General features: G+C 39.8%; 1 protein-coding gene across 2 annotated transcripts in view; it reads right to left on the reverse strand.

The window, feature by feature from the left end:
* LOC141807965 (rho GTPase-activating protein 20-like) overlaps positions 1 to 19,440 on the reverse strand; it is a 172,813-nt gene that overhangs the window by 125,999 nt on the left and 27,374 nt on the right. The window lies entirely within an intron of this gene.

A 19,440-nucleotide genomic window follows, 5' to 3' on the forward strand; every position in this document is an offset into this window, starting at 1 on the left:
TTAAAGGTGCAGTGTGTAGAAGTTGGCAGCATTTCACCAAACAGAAAAAGTAAAATTGGGATAAAATGTTTGTGAATTTATATGTGTGTGTGTGTGTGTTAAAATACGTGAAAAATAATCCCTGAGAAACTTTCAGGTTTATTAGTAAATTAAAAAAAGATCTTTTTGAATACTTTAATTACTAAGGGTCCAGTTCATGGAGGCAGACATAAGAAACAGCCATGTTTGTTCGTGGCAGATTTTGGAGGACAGAAAGAGCGAAACACGGTTTTTGGAACAAGCCTGAAATCTACCCGTTTGTTTTCGTTGTTAAAGAAGAACAAGGAGAAGAGGAAGAAGAAGAAGAAGAAGAAGAAGAGAAGAACAAGTAGGAGAAAAAGAAAAAAGGAGAAGGAGAAGTAAAAGAACTTAAATGGGAAGAAGGAGAAGAAGAAAAAGACAAAGAAGAAGAAAAAGACGAAGAACAGGAAAAAGACAAAGGAGAAGAAGAAGAAAAAAAAGACAAAGAAGAAGAAGAAAAAGACAAAAAAGAACAGGAAAAAGACAAGGAGAAGAAGAAGAAGAAGTAGAAGAAGAAGAAGAAGAAGAAGAAAAAAAAAAAGACAACGAAGAAGAAGAAAAGAACAAGTAGGAGAAAAAGAAAAAAGGAAAAGAAGTAAAGAAGTAAAATGTGAAGGAGAACAAGAAAAAGACAAAGAAGAAGAAGGAAAAAGACAAAGGGGAAGAGGAAGAAGAAGAAGAAGAGGAAAAGAAGACGAAGAAGAAGAGGAAAAAGATAAAAATGAAGAAGAAGAAGAAGAAGAAGAAAGAAGAAGAAAAACAGGGAGAAGATAAAAAAGAAGAAGAAAAAGAAGAGAAAAAGACAAGGAAGACAAAGAAGAAAAAGAAAAGGAAAAAGAAGTAGGAGAAAAAGAAAAAGGAGAAGAGGTAAAAGAATTAAATTGGGAAGGAGAAGAAGAAGAAGCAGAAGGAGGAGAGGGAGGAGAAGGTGAAGAAGAAGACGACAAAGGAGAAGAAGAAAAGGAAGAAAAGGGAGAAAAGGAAGTAGAAGAAGAAGAAGAAAGAGACAAAGACGACAAGGAAGCAGTAGAAGAAAAGGGAGAAGAAAAAGGAAAAGAAAGAGAAGAAAAAGGAGGAGAAGGAGAAGAAGAAGAAGACAACATAGGTTGTTTTTGTTGTTGTTGAAGAAGAAAAAGAAGAAGAAAGAGAGGTGTTTTGTGTTGTTTTGCATGAAAGAATTGGTATTTAGAGTATTTTCTGATGGAGAATCCTGAACATGCATCACATGAGACTAAATAATCACATCTTGGTCCCAAAAAGATCAGGAAGAAAAGAAGAGAAACCAGGACAGACAAGGACTGAAAGCAGAGTGAACATGGGTGGAGAGTTTCAGAGCTGGGAGTCATTGATGAAAAAGTTAGATCTGAAGGACGACGCTAAAGTTGGTATTTCTGTGTCTGAAAGTTTTCTTTCTCTGACAGTCAGAGGTGGATTGATGCTTCAGTGTTGAAGGCTAACTGTCAAACTGAACATGAGCTATCAGAGGGTGATGAGGCTCAGCATCAACGCCATCAACATGAGGATCAGAATAAATGAGGACATCTTCAGGATCTGGTTTGATCTGCTAAGACTGAGAGTCACTGAGTGATGGGAGGGTTTAGAAACAGATGGACTCAGTCTAAATTCTGAATGCTTTAAATTCTTACTTCTACACACTGCACCTTTAAAACAGGATGACCCAAAAAAGAAGGAGGAGGGGATATAGACATGAAAATATAGAGGCCACTCGTGCTCACGTTCCCAGGCCGTCATCGCACAGTGACCAGCAGATGTTTCCCATACGTTGTTGTACCTCCGTCCATCCCGTCTGTTGTTGTCTCAGGGAGAACTCTCAGCACCCTCAGCCAAAGATAGTCACAACTGACAGGACAAAGTATCCTCCCATGCCCTCTCTCACATCCCAGTTACATAAACCCCGTGCCCCCGAGCCCCCACCATCGTCGGCTGAACAGCGATCGCACTCAGACGTACATCCTGCCATTACACAATCCTGGAGCTTGGCAGGGGCGGCGCAGGAGAAGAGCCCGAGGACTGGTATCAGGAAAGTCTTCCTTCCTTTGCTAAATGAAATCTGAAAACCTGGGCTCAGGGGATGGATCAGGGTCTCGGGGGGAAAGGAGTTAGCGGTGCGTTGAAAACTGACACAAAGAATTTCCTCACAATGTCAACATCATCATAATGTTCCACATTTAGGCTGTTATAGAAGAATCTCACCCCCAAACTCATCGACAAACATCGTCAAAGCTGTTTTTGCTCTTCTGTGATGCAACTTTCAGCCTTCACAGCTTTCTCTAAATATCTAAAGCTCAGAAAAGACAACTTGTGGTTGCGTTTCTTTTCCGTAAAGGTTGTTTAAGGTCTCCCTCCACAACACTGGAGGATCAAACATGGATTCCAGATACATCAAGAAGGCTCTAATGTGTTTTTGTTGAAGTTACATCGAATTTGGAACAGCATCACAAGTTTGATTCTCACCTCGGCCGTCTATAATGAAAAATACACCCAGATACAGCGAGGATAAACGCGCCCACAAAATGGGTTTGTCATGTTATGTAATGTTATGAAAGGCTCTGAATGGACAGAAAACAAAAGCATACTCCAAGTTTACGAGGCCTGTGCACTGGAGCAGAAGAGAAACCATAAACCCGAGTCCCGCTGCATCCATACTGATCTGCTTCACTGGTAATGTATGGGTGGATGCAGGTTTGGAGTCTCTTTATGTATGTTTTCAAGAGGGATGTTGAGTGAACCGGAACTGAAAGGCAAGTTTCGAGGAGATAATTTGTAAATATTCGACTCTACAAAGATATAAGCCTGAAAACATGCAATTTACACAGCTGTGAGTATCTCTAGCTGGGGCCCACGGCTCCAAAGGTTAGAAACCACAGGTCAAATATGAAGCCAAGCAACACAAACACTCTCCTCACACTAACCTGCATGAGACCCGAGGAGAAAAATACAAAAAGTTGTTGACATGCATTCCTCTCATGCAGGTGAGTGCTGCAGGTTGTCTTGCCCTGACCACAAAACATGATGAGCACACGTTCAGATCAGCCCCGACAATAAACCTCAGGGCGAACCGTAACGACACAAAATAGCGGCTGTCACCGTGACACGGTCTCCTGTTGCTACATGTATTGTTGTTATGCCAACACTCAGCGTGAGCGGCGAGTAATGAGCTGTTTGTCTTATTTTCTCCTGGTTTACTTTGTTACGTCCCTCGTGACGATGCACGTGATGGATCTGGCTTGTATCTCTCCCATGCAGCGCCTGTTCAGGAACATCGAGTCCTTCAGTGTGATAAAAACAAGATCAGATCCAGAACTGGAGCGGTCATTTATTACCCACAACAGCTACAGAGCAGATACACAGCTGTGTGGTGTCCAAGCTCTTTAAAGTCTGTCACAATGCCCCGAGTCCCGCTGCACACTGCAAATAAGATTTCCCCACATTCAGCTCTAACATCACTTTTTCTGCAGATTCAGAGAAATATTTGTCAGATATTATATAAAATGTTGAATTTTTTTTCTAAATGTTGAAAGTTATTTATAAATGTTATGAATGAATGTCCTGATTCTAAATATTTAGCTAAGAGTAGACATTTATAAAAGATTTATAAATCTTTTGCAAAAATTTCTAAATATTTGCAAAGATTTCCAAATATGGAGTCAAGTAGGAATGGGTACTGATTTAGGTTCTTTTATAGGTACCGACTGAAGTCTGTCAAAAATACCTGGTACCACTTCACACAAAAAAAAAACGGTACCAAATTTAGGTACCTAAATACATCCTTATGACTGTGAGGGAGTGGAAGAGTAGGCGATTTTCCATGCTGGACATGAACACAGCATTGCAAGGTTAGATATTGAAGAATAAAAATGTTTAATTGAAAAAAGTATATCTTTGATTATTAAACCAATTGATATTTTATATCACTTAAAGACAAAAAAGTACCAAAAATTGGTACCGTTGAGAACCGATACCGATTGCCAGGTACCAGGCATCGTTTTAAATGTGAAAGGTACCCATCCCTAAAGTCAAGATTTCTAAATCTTGAGGTACGATTTTTAAATATTTAGCTAAAATGCAATTTCACACTCCCGCCCGCCGGGTAGTACCAAAATAAAAGTTCAGGGGAGCGATTTTGAGGATGTCAAGCTCTACTTCTCCCATGTCGGCCACAGGATCTTCAACAGCGCCATCACAGCACTTGGTACTAGACATACACCAATCGATTGGTGCCGATTTCCTTAATTTTGGGGGATCGCTGATCGGCCCATCCTTACATGTGAAACTTATTTTATAAACCTCCAGGAAGGTCTGACAGCCAGCCATTGTTGCTTTTTGCTCTGAGACCTAAAACTCAGAACACTTCATTGGTTGTTTCAGTTAAAATATAAAGATTTTATTGTTTCATAGGTATTGTTCAATGATTTTCAATAAAATAAGATTGGTACATTGATGGTTTATGCTGTCAGTTATAAAAAATAAAAATCAGTATCAGCCCAAATTGGTGTCGGCAGGTCAGGCTTTTTGAAGATCAGTGAATGACCAGAAAATTGTGATCGGTGCACCCCTACAAGGTACGTTTATTTTCTAACGGCTGATTTAGCTGACTGTGTTTGATTTTCTCAAAATCCCACATGGCTGGATCACTTTCTCCAACTTTTATTTTGGTACTTCTGGCGGGTGTAAGTGTGAATTTGCATGTTAGCCAAATATTTAGAAATCGTACCTCAAGATCTAGAAACTTTGACTTCATATTTAGAAATCAAAGCAAATATTTAGAAATATTTGCTTAAGATTTAGAAATCTTGGTGTCATTTTTCGAAATCTTAGAAAATGTCTTGAAATCTTTGAAAAAAATCACAAATGTTTGCTTAAAGCTCAGAAATCTTGACTAAATATTTAGAAACCTTAGCCAATATCTTGAAATCTTTGATCAATGTTTAGTCTTAACTAAATATTTAAAATCAGGATAATCATCTATAACACTGATAAATAACATTCAACATTTAAATATAACATTTAACATTTAGATAAAAAATTCATCATGAATATAAATTTGACAAATAAATTTCACAAATATTTCTCTGAGGCCCTGTTTAACACGACAATGTTTCATCCAAAAACGCTATAATGCAGTAAAAAAAAATCTGCGTTTACACAGAAACGCCAAGGAACTAAAAAGCAGTAGTAAGCATGCCAGGCCTGTAGGTGGTGCTATAACTGTCTTGTCCAGACGCTATTTTTGGGAGATCTCCACCGAAGTAGAGTTAAGCCAATTATCTGGTGTGTTGGGGAATTTGTATGAAGACAGTCACAGATTCAGCAGACTGAGCAGCACAAGCTCAACATGGTAGACCACCACGATCGTGACAATGGGACTGTTGGATGCACTTGCCTGAAAATGTCGGCTTACTGTTTACACGGCAGCGGTGTCGGCAGCGTTTCAGAAAAATCCCACTATGGAGGCCATTGTCTAAAACCCTTGTCTTGTAAACCGTCCCTAAATCTGCAGAAAAAGTGATTTTAAGAGATAAATATGAAGAAATGTTATTTGCTGTGTGTGCCCATACGAGTCAGACCCTGTGGATCATTCATCTTAAACTCAACCATTTCTATCTGAGGGTGAATTTGAGCGACTGTTTTTTTTAGTTAACTGCTGCACCGGTGGTCCAACACGTCCTTCTTTTCCTTTTCTTTCCTTTCTTTTCTTTGTGCAGCATCGCTGTCAAAAGAAAGTTGACCGACTTGGAAAGAAACGTGCATATTTCAACCTCAAAGTCAAACAGATCTGCGTGCCAGTGGAGGAGAACTGGAAACCAGCTCTAGCTTTGCTCAGCTTCAAACTTTGTGCAACATCTTTTTCATATTCAAAGCCATGGGATGCAATAACTTCTGTCTCTGCTTTTACTCACAAAAACACGCAGACACGGTCCAACTTCAACTTCTCCATCAGTATGCACATTTAAAAGTCCTTACATCACTCTTTCTTACAGCTACATGTGAGGACTCAAATCTAATAAGAGGCAAACTGAGAGCAGAGAAGATGAAAAGAGAGTTTGAGAGATGAGTAGAGGTTTTCTTCTTCTTTGATTTCGTTGGGTTGCTAACCAGATGGTGGATGTGGCATTTATTTAGGTCAATGATGTTTCACATTTCCAGAATCCCCTGCAGAGTTAACTTCTGCCACCACTTATTAGAGCTCAGAGAAACTCGAGATCTGTTAAAAATTAAGGCCAGTCCAGTAAATGACTCTGCAAAAGAACAATCTTTATTACCGCAGCAAGATCTGAATGAACAAACACAGTGGGGAAGCTGTTAAAGATGTTTTGTTAAACTCAAAGAGACACGCTGAACCACAACAGGTTAAGAGTTTAAACAACAGAGGGAAAGGTTCGATGTTTCCAATGCACCATTCAGCTGTCATGGTTTATAACCCGGCATCTGAGAGGACTCTGAGGACTTTCTTCCACACTAAATCGATTATGCTTTAACTTTCAAGGCTTCCCCGCTTCCTGCAGATCGTGTGTGTGAAAGAACCCCTGCAGTGTTTACATCTGTTTGCTCTGAGAGCTACTGTGGTTTTAGAAGTTCATGCAACAGATGATGCAAAACCAAAGAAAACAAGAGTCTGAAAAAGTGCCAATAATTCATCTCATGTTGTAGCTCTGCTGCTGGTGCTCTGAAAACAAGCTGTCACCAACAATTATTGTTGTAAGAAGAAAGAAATGTGACGTGACTGCAAATGACTCAAGTCAGTTTCATTTAACTAGCACAAGTTGTTCAAAATTTGACCATTCAAACTGTTTGCAAACTACTTCATATCATTTATCGGTTTATTATGTCCAGCACAGCCTGTTCATCTGTTTATCATGAGTCTTAGATTCACTGTAAATTACAGGTTTCACAGACTCTTCACTCTGGCTTTCAGGGGTCTGCAACCTTTGCTTTCTAAAGCTCCATTTCCACCATGTGGTCCGGTTTGGATCAGTACAGTTTGGTACACAGTAAGTAAGTAAAGATATTTTGTTACCTTACTTAAGTAAAAAATCTGGCTATCTATACTTGACTTGGGTAATTACTTTTTACTTTTTACTTCTACTCATAGATAGATAGATAGATAGATAGATAGATAGATAGATAGATAGATAGATAGATAGATAGATAGATAGATAGATAGATAGATAGATAGATAGCAGTGGCGATTTCTCTAAGACTGTAAGGGAAGCTCAGCTTCCCCTAAAATCTCCCCAAAAAAGTGTTGATATGTTCTGCTGTGTGTACATTTCATTGACAAAATCTGTTGTTCAGAATCAGCTCCTATCACAGGTAACTGGCTCCACCTCCTTCTCATTCATCCCCGCAGCGTCTCAGCGCTTTAACACAGTCGGACGCTGAGCGTCTTCTGGCTTCAGCGGGGAAGCGTAGAGTGGGTTGTTCCACTGTGGAAACTGGACGGTCATTGGATAAACGCTGGGCTTTGTCCCGCCCATCGGACGCTCAGCGTCTCTGGGGGTCTATGAGGCAGTGGGCTGGCCTGGACGCTGGGCTTCTGCATGATGATTGGATGATCTGTCTGAGGCCGAATCCCTTTTTGATTGACAGTGAAATGAGCCAGTCAGAGATCTTGAAGTATGACCCTCCACCGGCGCATCTTCTCAGTTGTTCTGGACTGATCCAGAGGTTTTATCGACCCCCAGCGAGTTTACTTTTCTTAAAAACGACGAGCGTTGTGTTTAAAGATTCTCTCTCTTTTCACCAATAAGCAGCTACAGCTACAGCTGAGGAGCTTCTCCCCTGTCACTCACACTTACAGCCTGTCGTAGTCTCACGTAGCAGCTCCAGCTACAAATTTATGATGTAGGCTGGAAAAAAATGAGCTTCCCCTTCTTGACTGACCAGCAGCCACCACTGATAGATAGATAGATAGATAGATAGATAGATAGATAGATAGATAGATAGATAGATAGATAGATAGATAGATAGATAGATAGATAGATAGATAGATACTTTATTTATCCATGAGGGAAATTCAAAAGCTTGTCATCATTCAAAAAGACACACACCAAAAAAAAAGGTAAAAACCTCTCCTTAAATACTTGGAAGTGCTCAGAGGTAACTCCTGAACACGGGAAGAACACGCAGCTGACCCGTGTACGACTCCAGCCTCTAACCACCGACCTAGTTGTGTCCAATGAATCTCCTCTGCTTACATACTTGATGCAACATTAACCTTTAAATCGGCCGTGAAATAAATCTGCAGATGAACAACCATTACTAAGAAGTACGAGCCAGACCTGTCGCTGCTCTGTAAACCTCTGCTGCAGTTACACTCTGTTCTACAATTAAAGCTAATTTATTACTCTGCGCCTTTAACGAGCATGGCTGCATGTTTAAGCTTACATGGCATTATCCTTTAGCTGTTTTAAAGTGTTGATACAATGAAGCAAATTCTCTTATTAGGAAAGCTTGAGACAGGATTTGGTATTCTTGCTTGATAACTTAATAAAATTGAGTTGATTATCTGAATAAACGAGGCTGCTTGGCTTTGAAATGACCGCTAACAGATTGATCATGGGAGCAAAAGCACAAGTGGGATTTTTATGGACTGTGCTCCCTCTCATTGACTCCAAACAGCAGCTTCTTGTTCGGTTGAAGGAATAGTTGGCTAACGATCAGCACATTTATACTGAAAGGACTTTGATGGACTTCCACCCATGTCGCCCTGCGCTGACGTGGTTGTGTAAGAACACATTGCTGCACATGTGTGCTCCAACAAAGGCGAGAGTACGCCGTGTTTGTTTCTGTGAAATTCCCTTAATTAATATTCCCCTAATTCCCCTGACAACAAAAGCTTCATCAACAACAACAACGCAGCTTTCTGTCTCAGTGTGTGTGTGTGTGTGGAGATGATGTCACAGCACATCAAAGCTGCTTCGATTGGAGCGCCGCGGGCTGTTTGACCAGCTTGGAGTGAGAATGTGTTGCGTATACATGCATCAAACATAAAGCTCGCTAACAACAAAGAAACAGACTGCGCTCACAGTTTATGGGAACGGGGCCAATTAAAAATCTCTGTCCTTTTATTCGCTCTGAATCAGAACTTTGTTTGTTCTCAGTTTGCAGGAGTTATGTAACAGAAATAGCATTAAACATGAAAAGGACAAAGGTCGGGGTTTATGTCGATGAAAGAGTATTCCAGCTTTAGCCACCAGGGAGAGTTTCAGGTCTTAACTGATCAGGTTTTCTATACATCATCTTACAGACTCAGTATGAACTGATAAAATCTGTTTTTTGGGGACCTGGATTCCTGTTTTTTTTAGGGAAAAAAATCTACGCAGAGCAAAAGCAGGCAGAACGAAACTGTCCATTGGTTTCTCCCTGTGGCTGTCATCTGATAGTGGTAAATTTTTCTCTTTAAACACATTAATATTAAATTTTCCACTTTTGATTTTTCCTCCCATACCTGTCAAAGTTTGCACGTTTTATTTTCTTACAAATCTGCGTCATAACGCTGTAATTTCAGCACTGCTATGGTACAGCCACACAAAAACGTGGATTGGCGTTGAGATTACATACATAGTCAATGCAAAGACACGTTTAGACGCCAGTTCGCCCCGATGGCGCGTTGGGCACGTTTGGGGCGTCCAGACGTGTCTAAATGAGGTGAAATTTGTGCCATCAGAAACTGAATTTGAATCAAAATATTGAATTTGAAAAAGCATGATGTGTAATGAAATTTAATGTTTTGAAATTGAATTTATTTTTTTAATTGAATTTGAATTTGTATTTTGCCTATGAAAATCAAACTCTTTTTATACTTGAATTCAACTTTTTTTAACTTAAAAATTCAAAAACACAGGATTCAATTTCAAGTTACAAAAAGCAGATTCAGTTTTAAAATTCAATTGCACTTCACTGTGGCATGACCGTTACATCACCGTTGGGGAGACTAATTAAGCAGATTTACGGACCGACGAGTTCAATTTAAAAAAAATATTCAATTAAAATAACAAATTCATTTTCAAAACATTAATTTTCGGTACACATCATGCTTTTCGAATTCAATTTTTTAATTCAAATTCAGATTCTAACGGCACAAATTTAACCCCATACCGCTACGCTCGAGCTGAAAATATTGAACTTTTGACGCAAATCTGAGTGAGGCTGTGCCGCGGCAGCCAATCAGCGATGACATTCCCCCATGACATCATTGATTTGATGACGTAAGGGGGGGGGCACCTGCTACGGCTCCAACTCTGCCGGAAAATGGAGGAGAAAACAATCTGTGCGGTGTGTCATCATCCAGAGTTATACGATACGACGTTTGTACTCTACATGGGCTTGGGTGAAAGTCTCTGAGGAGACAGGTTTTGAAGGTAAGTTCTGTAAATATTTGTTTCCAGCTGGATTTGCCTGCACAGGTCATCACTGAGTCCGACTGTGTTTTCCTCAGCGGAGTTTTGAGTCTGATAGAGAGGAGGAAGGAGCAGGGCAGGGGCAGAGCCAGGGAAAAGATGGAAGTTCTCTGTGCTCCTCTCTTTCCTCCACCCCTTCATTATCCCCAGGGAGACCTCCGGGAACATGGGTCTGGGGGTCGAGGATGAGGTCTCAGGGAACAGCCAGGCAGGGCCAGCGGAGGTGGATTACCAGGCTTTCACACACTCTCCTGTCCTGCTTTTGAAACCACAGCTCATTGTTTTTCAGATGCTCTTTTGGGCTTTCCGTCTTTAAATGAACGGGCTCTCTACTCCGCCTGCAAAGTGACGTATCAGCCCCTCAGCTTGTCAAAATAGTCCAGACTCGGGCGTTCACGCGGCGCATTACAGGCATGAAGTGCGTTTATATTAGCCAGTTCGCGTTTGGTGTGGCCGCGGCATTAGAGTTTTGTTTTTTGGGTTCAAGCCGCTATAGCAGAGGTGAGTAACCTGCAACTCTGGAACCACAAGCGTCTGGTCTGATATATTGTCATATTCTACACAGTTAAATAAGAAAAAAATACAAAATAAAAAAATAATAATACTCTATTAATATAGAACTTTTCAATACAAGTAACAAATTGCTTCACAATAAACAATAAAAACAGGTAAAAATGTACAACAGACAGTTAAAACCAACAAAAACAAACAAGATTAGCAGCCATGCAATAAAATAAATCAGAAGAAGCAAAACCAATAAAATCAAGATAAAAAATAAGATAGAATCACAAAATAAAAGGTGGAAAGTAGAATCAGTATTAACAGAAATGAATGTCTCTCATTTCTTCATTCCTAAAGTTAATTAATCTACAAATTTAATCTTGTAAACTTTGCCTTTTCGAGGAATAACCCCTCCCTGGGTATTTCTCATTTTGCACGGTTTAGTTCCCTTGTCTGCAGCAGTAAGGCTTATTTTCAGCTTCATTGTCCGTGTTTCATGCTGTTACACATCCTTTCCTCACACCGTCCTTTGTTCTCTGGCCCTCTCCAGTAAATACAGTAAACGTGGACGTCTGTGATAAAAAAAGCGTCTTGATTTGATTGAACCTGACACATTGCACCTCCCAAATGAAGCCGACGAAGCCGCGCGCGTCTGTGAAGACAAAAACAACAGGCAGCGGAGCCTCTGGCTGGAGGGCGAAGCATCAGGTCATGTAGATGTTGTGAAGTGACGTTTTTAACAAGCTGGGCAAACAGAGGGCGAGGCGAAGAGGAGGAATAAAGGTTCAAAAGATAGAAGGAAACAGTTCGTCTCCTCTGTTTCTTTTTGAACTGTGTTACGAAACTGATGTTAATTAATGAAACAGCGGTTACACAACAGTCATGGGATCCTTTGGAGTTGTAACTCATGACTGTTTTTGGTGAGAGTTCAGAGGTGTCAGGTGAGCCATGTTTGTTGTGGGATGAGACTTTGCTGACCCTGAAAGCAAAAATTGTTAAATTAGGAAACCTTCGCTTCAGGGTGGAGACGGGAGGAGGGAGCGTAGCCTTGATCCGGCTTTTCGAAGACACATGAAAGCTGCTGTGAGAGGAAAATGAGCGACTTCCTGCTTCTACAAACCAGATAAAGAAATTTAGAGGAAGAGTGAAGGGTTCTCTTGGGAAAATTTGAGAAACAGGTCAAACAAGAGCCCAAAGTAGCAGTTTGCTTCACAGGAAGTATTTAATATGAAATGAAAATTGGCACTTGATGCTCAACTTTCTAAGCTTCAGCTGCATTTTGGGTAATTTATCAATGTGTTTTCCAAAGACAGAACGTTTCTCGTAAAAATATTTCAGATTCTTGTTTCTGCTCTCGTGATCTGGCCGACGTCAGCCACTGATTTCCGAGGAAGCATCACAACAAGAAACGCCCACTAAAGACAGTCAAAGGGCAAGTTGGAAAAACTGACTCACGCCAAATCTCCGGCCAGTTTAGGGACCAGCAATGAGATGGAATTGAGGCTGAGACGATCTGTTGCTCACGGATCTGGAAGATACCGGACTTCCACCGGTCTACGAACCCTCGTGCTTTGACTACCAGCGGCTGCACAAAGCAGGAGCTTCAGTTCGCCGGAGTCCATGGTCATAACAGAAATCTGCTGCAGAAGCTTCTGGATTGCCGGAGCTGAGACGGAGCAGAAACGCAACGCAGCAAAGCAGCTGGTGCCATTGTGAGAAAAAGACGACAGGGGTCACGGAGAGGATCAAAGGATGGCGCGCCCAAGATGAACTTGATCAAAAAAGTATGTTTTGTCTGTTTTTTAATCAAAAACAGGAAGGGAGACATAAACAAAGGGAGTCCACTCTTCTTAGGTAGTTTTGGTTCTTACATAGTCAGAGAAAACAATATTATTTGGGTCTTAAAAGATCGTTAAAGGTGCTCCAACAATGGCTGGCAGCTAATGAGTAAATATTGGCCCACTTTGACACAGCGGCCTATACCGATATTGATACCGATATCATGCATCCCTACTTGAAACGTGGCAAGACATTAGCAACTACAAAAAATGATGAGTAAAGCAATATTATCAATATATGTTATCAAATTCAAGCATTATTTCTTTTTCTTTTTTTTTAATGTTTGCATTTTTAAAGATTTGTTGCATAATTTTTTTTTCATGTTTTTTTTTTCTTAATTTTGGAGATTAAAGAAAAGACTTCTGAGACTTTTTGCAAATGTTTTAAATTTAGAAAAATTATTGACATTTTTGCAAATTTATTATCATTTATTATTGTTGTAAATATCCTAAATTTCAAAATCCTTTGAAGTGTTTTCAAAAAGTTAAGATTCCATTTTTTTTTTCATTTTTCAATTCCCAAATTCTTGAATTTTCTTTTAAGTTTTTTTTTTAATTTTGGGGATAAAAAAAGACTTTTGAGACTTTTTACAAATGTTTTAAATTAAAAAAAAAATTGGCATTCATGCAAATGTATTATTATTGTTATTTATTATTATTGTAAATATTCTAAATTTAAAAAAACAATTTTTGCATTTTTTTTAAATTTGTTGCTCAATTTTTTCATGTTTTTTAATTTTTTCTTAATTTTGGATATTTAACGAAGAATTTTGAGGCTTTTTACAAATGTTTTGAATTAAAAAAATACTGACATTTTTGAAAATTTATAATTTATTACTATTGTAAATATTCTAAATTTCAAAATCCTTTGAAGTGTTTTCAAATAGTTGAGATTCCTTTTTTCATTCATTTTTTAATTCCAAAATTCTTGAAATTTTTGCAATTTTTCCAAAAAAATTTTTTTCTCTCTTTTTTTTAATATTAGCAATTTTATTGCTGACAGCCAATGAGTTAATCAAGTATATTTATATAACACATTAAATAAAATGTATTTTTTTTATCAAAATTTATTATTATTATTATTGTTATTATTATTATTATTATTATTATTGAGACCTGTAATGAGCCTCAACAAGAACCAGGTCTGGATCCCCATCCCGAACCGTGACAGAAGACGTCTCACTGTGCTCCAGCTTCCCTCACTGTTCAACCTTTAAGCCTGTTTCAAACTTGCTGTGTACACCCAATGTTTTACTGTTATGCAAGAACACAGAAAAACAATGTAAAGAAGTGTGTCACGGCGTCAGCTGCAGCTCAAGACGTGGAATCTTAACCATCAGAGAACAAGTTTGTCTGCTTACTTTGCTTTAAGAAGTCAAAAAGTTGACACCGAGGACATTTTTGTGCAAAGAACACTGAGCGCTAAATATTTTTGGGGGTCATTCATGTCAAGTGTTTTTGAGACGTGTTTTTTGCAAATGTTACATCAGTAGCTCTGCAGAAATACTGTTCCTGAGCATGCGCGGTAAGAAAGTGCAAAATATTTGGCTTATTTTGTTTCATAAAGTCGAATTTCCTCGTCTTTCATCGCAACTTTTATAGAACAACCCAACAAACACACCCCTCTTCCATCCTGACATCCTAACTTTACATCCCATCGATCATCACCTCCTTTTCTTCTCGCCATCACTCCTCTCCTTCACATACATTTCTTTATGTATCCGTTGGCACGACAGTAACATACTCCACTGGTGATTACACACATCTGTCAGCACACAGGGGGGTTTAAGAGACCTTCACGTGCGTCTTTCTCCGTACCACCCTCCTCTTAATTAGAGGGTTATTTTGACTGGATGGGAAGTGAAGCCTCTTTGCTGCGTCATTTATCCGACACGTTCAGAGGTAATTACAGGGATACGTTTCATAGTTTGACCTCATTCCAGTGCTGTTACATTATTTGTTTTACCTAAATTCTGCTGGTAATTTCAGGTGTATATTTCACATGTTTAACCTGAATACTGAGCTTAATTACAGGGATACATTTCATCATTTTCTTCTAACAGCCTCCTGGGCGTGCGTGTTTCAACTTTTAAAAGAGGGAGAAAATACCACAACTCTTTTACTGTAGAACACAAAGGTAAGAAGTTTCAACTTTCAAAGGCTTGACAAGTGTGAAAAATGTCACTTTATGACCTGAAAAGAGCGTGAGGTCTCGTGTCTCAGAGAGGAGGAGAAGAGAGTGTTGTGCCTCAGACACATTTCACAACTCAGCTCACTGATTTTAGGGGTGAGGAGTTGAATTTATCAGAAAAGTGACTCAGTAAGAGCTCACACGATTACATTATTCAGAAGATATGAGTTCATGTTTGGTTGTTAACAGTTGGAGTCCATGTTGCCCCATTTCCACCAAGTGGTCCGGTATGGATCATTACAGTTTGGTACGGGTCGGATCAGTAAAGCCTGGTCCAGTTGAGGTTTCCAAAGCTAGCCGTGACCTTCTTAGTAGGCAGCGTGTAAGCCGGATGCTAACAGCCGCATCAGCTACGTAATAACGTGACAGCATCCAGTTGCTTCTGCACCTCCTCTTCTCTTTTTTTTTTCTTTTAATCTTATTTTGTTTTATTGTATTTTATTATTTCTTATCTGTTTTTTAATTGAATTTTAACCGTTTTCTTTTAATATGTTTTCTCTTTGAAGCACTTTGAATTGCCTTGCTGAAATGTCCTATATGAATAAACTTGCCTTGCCTTGCCTCTGATAATATTGAGGAAGGTCTTCAGTCGGATGCAGTCGGATGGTGGTTCGCGACACCATTTTCCAAACAAAAAGATAATTATCTTGACTTGACTTAAGGTTGCTACTATAACTGCTCCCCCTGGTGGCTGGCTGCAGTAAAGGTCAAAAAATCCATCTCCCCAGTCATTCCAGATGGGCTGTGGTTAAACTTAAAAAAATTGACACATCTCGTAGAAATGTTTCTCATGTCCGATTGTTGTGGTGATTTGAAGATATCATTTAGCTGTCTTGTATTCAAGTCTTTTTTTTCTGAAAAGTTTCGGTTTCATTAGTTATTCAAGGTTAAAAACGAGGCTTTGCGTAACGTTTAACGATGATTGACAGCTGCCCTTCTCATGTATTTTTGGGGGGATTGTAAAATATGTCCGGAGGTAGAGTCATGAAGTGATTAGACTCTCGAAAGAAAAAAAAAATTATCAATTTTGTCTCCCAGAATCCCTCATCGTCTCTACTGCGCAGACTCTGGCTGCAAAACTGCTTCAATGGCGGCGCCTGTGATGGAGGAATTTTGGCTTCAAAACCGTACAACGGTGAATGGCGTAGCCTCAATGTCCACTCTATATACAGTCTATGGCTCAAACAGAAGGGTACAAGTTGGTAATTTGTGGTTCTGTCCCAGTTTTAGTCAAAGGAAACGCCACAAAATGCGTACGGTACCGGGGCTTAATTCGGCCTATGAAGACGCTTGATTGGTGAGATATCTCATCATGTGAAAAACAAACTGCCCATATTTAATTTCACAGAACAAAAACACTTCTGGTTCTTTTACAGTTTTTATCGCTGTAACCCTTAGACTTTAAATACCTTTTTAGAGAGGAAAGAAAAACAGAAAACAAAGAAATGAAGAAACAAAAGTGGGGACAACTCGCACCAAAGGTCTGCAAAATAGTTTTGAGAACAACTCTACGTGGGGCACTGAATTTAGTGGCTAAATTTTGTTAAGGGTTTAAGAGCTAAGATAGCTTACCAAGGTTAAAAAAAGTTTTCTAAAAACTCAGTGAAAAAAATAACATTGATATTTGTCTGTTATGTTCATTCCTAAAGTCTTGAAATGAGTTGTTTCACTTCTCAGATTCTTCACATCTCCTGTTTTTGTTTTGTTTTGTTTTTACCAAGAACTCATGAAAACTTAGTCACCGAGCAGCTACTTACAGTTTCATTCTCAATCCACACACTTTTTCCCATCCGCTCTGGAGTTTGGCAACTTCAACAGGCTGTTTATTGTAACCCCTTGGACTACATTTTTCCAAACTGACTAAACTAGTTCCCAGCACACTCAGAGCTTTTTCAAGTAACATGTTTTTAATTTATTGACTAATAAACTGTGTTAGTGGCTTTAAAAGGCTTCTTCTTAATAACTCCACTAACAGAGGAGACTGAAATCATTTCACCTGACCTAAATATCCCCGAAGGAGGAGAGTTTTAAGTTCACTACCTGGCTGACGTTTTGGCACAACAACACTTGGGGAATTTTCACTGTGGGCTCTTTGTTACCATTAAAATGTATGAATGCGTGCAGTTGGCAGCCGCGGCAGCTCAGTGCTGTGGTAACAGATGGTCTTTGGTGTGTCGACTGATCAGCAAGGAGATTTTTTTGGCTGTAAGCTCAAACACACTCCTGTCATGTGCTGGGAAACAGGAATAACTCTGCACTGAAGCCAAGACCTGGAAACACAAGACACGATGAGGTGGCTTAGTGATCCTCATGGCGCGCCAACACGTGGATGCCAGCAGTGTTTTTCTCTTAGATTATTTATAAATCTATGCATGACCACCGACAGAGCATCGAGGACGGGCTGGAAACAGAGGGGATATCTGAGGTGACCAAACTTAAAGGTAGCTGATAGCTCATGTTTGACAGAGTTAGTCTTTAACAACGAAGCACCAACACACCTCTGACAGTCAGAGAGGAAAGAAAACTCTCAGAGAAGCGCTGATGTTTATTAGACTGTATTCAATTCTCATATGATCGTGACATTTTTATCACTCCATAGTGCCCAATCCCTCAGAACAAAACAAGAAAAAAACACATTGGTGCAGTGGCTTGCAAAGACTTTTTAAAGGGCAGGAGCAAAAAAAAAAAAAAAAAAAAAAAAGAAAAGAAAAGGCACATATAGCATGCATTTTTGCCACCTAGTGCCCTAGAGGGCAGGTTATTGAGTTTTGCCAACCATGAGGGCACTTTAGCACATGTTTTGGCACCTAAGAGGGCACTTTAGTGCATGTTTTAACATTCGGACCATGAGGGGGCTGACCACCCTTCCTGCCCCCCCTCTGTGCACACCACTGCCTCAGAGCTAATATTTTCTTAGGTGGTATTCAGACCTGGACTGTTTGGTCCACTTTAAACGGACCAGGGTTTGTTTCCCACGCTGGTGTGGACTTTTCATGCAGGTGTGAATAGACACAAACGAACCCTGGCACGGACCAAACAACCGGACCCAGACCCACTTTTTGAGGTGGTCTCAGTCCACTTCCAAACGAACTCTGGTGCGGTTTGTGGTTCTCCGGTGCAGGTCTGAATACAAACCAAGGTCCATCTGAACTAACTACAGGATACATGCTCCTTTTGGGCCTATAGAGCCACCGTAACCTAACTGTTTTTGGTTCATACCTGATCCTCTGTCTTCTGTTTAACCACGCTGTTGCTAGCATGTTGTGGGTCAGGACACGCAGAGCATAGCTCCTCCTTGCTGTGTGCATTCGTCTTCCTGTTCCTAAATTGTAAACGGTGTTGTTAAGCTGCTTTGAAGGAGCTGCTCTTGAAACTGAAAATGATTTTTCAGCTCTAATAAGAGCACAAACACACGTTTACCTCCATTTCCTGGTCTGTACTCTGTGTGCCGCCCTTTGTCAGTGCTGTCCAATGAGAGCACTGATCGTCACACACGTGGATGTGTTTACAGAATATAGTCCACTTGCAAAAAGTACAATCTGAATACGAACCGCACCAAACAAGAAAAATAAAGTCCGCTTTTGGTCCGGACCAAACAAGTGGACTAAAGGACTTTTCTGGTCTGAATACAGCCTTAAAGTTAAACGAAAAAGTAATAATGAAGTTCTTTAAAAGAACAAAAGTAGCTGCAGTCAAAAACATTTGTAGAACCGTAATGAGGGCAAAAAGTGCAAAGAACACAGAAATAGCGCGGTAAATGTTAGCTTGTTCTTATTGTTGGCAACTGTTGCCACAGTGACTTGTTGCTAGGTGCTTGACGTCATTGCGTCAACACCAGCTTGGTTTAACGCCGCTACACGGATCCACTTAACCAATTATTTTTTTTATTTCTTCGCTTTTTTTACCGTTTTTAAAAATCTCAGTTTATGTGAGTGAAATTGCCGTGTTCATATGGTTGAGAGGCCCCATCGGACAGAAAAATGTGCGGTCTAGGCCTGAAGTAGTTCTTGTGCGTGCCCAGGGGCGCTACGCAAGTGGCCCCTGATTTACGGTCATGTGATTCCTGTTTGTGATTCTCCATCAGAAAATACTCTCAATATCAATTCTTTTGATCAAAACCACAAAAATATACTCTCTCTTCTTCTACTGTAAAAACAACAACTGGCCCCTCTCTTCTTCTACTCCTGGCTTCCAGGTAGATTTCAGGACCGGAGACCAGGCTGGTAACATAAAAAGCTTTTTCTGATCTAATAAAAAGAAAAAAAGAAAACAAAACTTTTATGGGGATTATTGTTCACTTATTTGAAGAGACAATGTTTCTGTTTGCCTTTAAATTAAGCTGCAGAAGTTGCTTTGTCAGTCGTATTTCCAGTCTTTTCCTCACTACACCTCCAAAATAATCAGACTGAATTAAAGTCAGAGCTTT

This window comes from Halichoeres trimaculatus, unplaced genomic scaffold, assembly GCF_033239565.1.
Source record: "Halichoeres trimaculatus isolate MK-OKI-2021-1 unplaced genomic scaffold, fHalTri1.1 fHalTri1_scaffold_19, whole genome shotgun sequence".
NCBI lineage: Eukaryota > Metazoa > Chordata > Actinopteri > Labriformes > Labridae > Halichoeres > Halichoeres trimaculatus.